Source organism: Apis dorsata, unplaced genomic scaffold, assembly GCF_000469605.1.
Source record: "Apis dorsata unplaced genomic scaffold, Apis dorsata 1.3 scaffold_58, whole genome shotgun sequence".
NCBI classification, from domain to species: Eukaryota; Metazoa; Arthropoda; class Insecta; order Hymenoptera; family Apidae; genus Apis; species Apis dorsata.
The window spans coordinates 1,627,402-1,630,891 of NW_006263358.1; the positions used below are offsets into that span (position 1 = coordinate 1,627,402).

At 29.8% G+C, this 3,490-nt stretch overlaps 1 long non-coding RNA gene across 1 annotated transcript in view; it reads left to right on the forward strand.

Annotated features, from left to right (window-relative positions):
* The first annotated feature begins 286 nt into the window (after nucleotides 1–286).
* Nucleotides 287–3,490, forward strand: part of LOC116186799 — an 8,671-nt gene continuing 5,467 nt past the window's right edge. The window contains exon 1 of the long non-coding RNA XR_004151819.1: nucleotides 287–522. This is a non-coding gene — a long non-coding RNA (uncharacterized LOC116186799). The remainder of the gene's footprint in view (nucleotides 523–3,490) is intronic.

The window sequence follows — 3,490 nt, forward strand, 5'->3', positions numbered from 1 at the left end:
ACTGGTTCCTAATTTTTTCCATCTTGTTTCTCCTTTTTTATCATTTTATTAGAAATTTTCAATATCGAATTAATATACCATGTATCTAATTGAGCAATTCTTTACTATTTTTTTTCATTTTAGTTCTTCAAAATATTTCGTCTATCCATATTTTGTTATTTAAGAGAAATGATATAATATTCCCAATATATTTAAAATATTTCAAATATTACATCAATTTATATATTTTATATTTTCAAATAATACATCAATTTTAATAGCCTATAAATTCGTGGTGATTGTTTCAAATAATTTTTTTGTATTGATGATAGGATACAAACAATAACACATAACACTTATTGACAATTTGGGATAACAGCAGTTTATTAGACATTGATATACAGTGGATAATAGGGTCAATTAGATGATACTTGTCATAGAATCACGACGTGTCAGCGATCATCACTACAACGCCGCATAGATCTTTACATAGTCCATATTCTTTCGCTCATTTTGTCGTCAAGGAGAGTTTTGCTCACACGTGTACATACATGTATATATATATTTATTTATATATAATTTTCTTCTCATCTATTTTTATATATATATATATAAATGTACTCTCGTTTTCTTCTTTTTTTTTTTTTCTTTGCTTAATTACATACAATTTTATGATATAAGGATAGCTGCTCTGATTTTTTCTCTCTCTCTTTCTCTCTCTCTTTTTCATTTTGGAAGACGTCGGACTTTGTTGTTGCTTCAACTTAAGACTAATAATTAACGATAACGAGATCAGGGTTGATGAGCCCTGGATCAATTTGATAAATCACAAGAAAAGGAATTGACCAACGTTAATTATACTTGTGCCGATTTCATCTAGTTTGGTGCTTTGGTTTGAAAATTAAAAAAAAAAAATTTTAATTAAGTGCATCGAAAAGTGCAACAGTGCATCGTGCATCTCGCTACTAGTGCATAGATATAGGAATTAAAGTGCATATGTGCAACAACGTATTAAATTACAATACAGTGTGTAACAATGATTTATAACAGCATAAAATATGCAATAACAATGTCACAGGAATAGAATGTAACACTTTAATTACACATTTTAAATCTCAAATAATTCTCACATCGATAAAATGGCGAACATATTCTATATATTTTCTTATTTACAAATTTTCGATTCTTGATGAGTAGATGGAGGAAATGGGCACAAGAATATACAAAACCGTAGTTAATTAACGGCACTGATATGGCGACCACTTACATTTACATTCACAACGATGTGAAATTCCTAAGTTTGCCAAGTGTACGTGTATTTGTATGCGGATTAAAGATTCGAGATTTCTACTTAGATAAATTCATTGCCTGTACAAATATATTATTTTTTTCCCCCCCCCCCCCCCTCTTTAAATCTTTGGTGTACCTGTGTATGTATATGTGTGCATGACGTTATATTCTCATTTTTTTTTTTAATTACGATAAAATACAAGAGTGAATTCATCGAAGTAAAATCAGCCATTCAGTCGACAATATCAACGACTGGTGATTAAAAAAATGTATAACGCCGATAAAATTGTAGACAATTAACAACAACGATTCGATAAAGTGTCTCTTCTGCAGGTATCGGTAATCATGGTCAGATGAATGGTTGTTTGTTATCTCTTTCATTTCATATTTTTCTTTTAAAAATACATACCCTCTGCCAGCTTATAATACTGTTTAATGCATCGTGATTTCGTTCGATTTTACATAATAATTCAAACGAATCTTCGTCTCTCTCTCTCTCTCTCTCTCGTCAATCTTAAATCGATATATCATTAAGATATTGATCGTTAAAGATTGACTTAAATATCGATTCTATCAATTAAACAATATTGCATCGATCCTTTGCCTCTCTTAACACGTTCTCTGGATATTTCACGTTTTTTTCTACGCTTTCTTATATCTCGTTCGTTCGTTCTTGTGATTTCTCGTGAATATCTATCGACCTATCGGCTCGGTAAGTATCGACGGGAAAAAGAAAGCGTTAAGTAAATTCGTAGATTTAATACAATAAATACATTTAGGTATCCTTTCTTAAATATATACCTAAATATTTTGTATTTACTTATATTTATAAAGTAATCTTCATTCTTTACCTCAGTGGCGAGTGAATCGAAAAATCTATATAGAATTCATTCGGTTCTTAAGTGTTGCCTTTTATTCTCTTTGTCGAACAGATTGAGATTTTTTTCGTCGTTTCTCACAGGAGCAAAATTATCGTAAATATTTTTATTCGTTCCATTTAAAAAAAGAAACAAATCTATTTTATGATTAATGATGTATTTTATTTTCAATCAATGAAACGAACCAATATCGAAGTGATGAGCTAACTAACGAACTATCGAATAGAATTCTTCTAAAAAGATGTGTCGCATGAAAGACGTAAACGCGTTTCGATAAACTACGAAAACTAATTTCTAAAAAGACTTCATCAACTATATAATAAGATCAATTTTCAACAGTATATAAAGGTAATTCGACGAACTAAATGACAACCGTTCGCACGAATACTTGAAAAAGCATGTACTTTCATGGGTTTGTGTTTTGTATTTTAAAATCTCAACGCTAAATATATATTTATATATTTATATATATGTATATAATATACGCTTTGTTCTTCATATAATTATATTTTTTTTTTTTTTTTTTTTTACTTTAACGTTATATTTATACTCTTTTTTTTCCCCCAAGTTTCCTATACGTATATTAATAAATATTCTCTCTCTGTTCTGGTGAAACTCTTCGATAATAAATAATAACATACGTACATTTGTATAATAATGGATGCAGGCCATATCTCTTTCATTGTAACGATCAGTTTTGCAAACGATCAATAAATAACAAATTCATTTTAATCATCTCAACAAATTAACGAGCAAAATGGATTGTAACTATCTAAACAGAGAAATTAAAGCTATCGTTTTTAATTATGATATCATCTTTATATTTCTTCTATATAAGTACTCCATTCCAAGTAAAAATATTTTGTACATTCTATCTCGTTCTATTCGAACGAATTCTTTTTTTTCAATTTCAAGAGTTCCCTTTTTTAAATTTCTATTCGCTTATTTGCTTATATTGTCCAACTTGCGCCAACTTGGGAAGCTTGCGCAAATCTAATTGTTCGTTCGAGATCAATTTCGACTACGTCTCTACAAATTCTGCAAGAATAATAATAAATGAAACGGAACTGATTGTGCATTCGTATGCATATATCCTCGAGCAAGAAATCAAATTATCGATTTAAAAAAAGAAGGGACCGAATCGTTGACTATAAGCGTGATATATCTATACTTTACTATTGCTTCATTTTACGATGAAAACACATCGTTGCTATTCCTTCGTCTCCCTTCACCCTCTAAGAAAGTATTTATAGCGCTGAGAATGAGAACTAGTAACATTTACGGCCGGAAGCATCGCTAGAGCTTTTTTTTTTTTTTAACTTGACTCTTTCGTTTCGTCACGG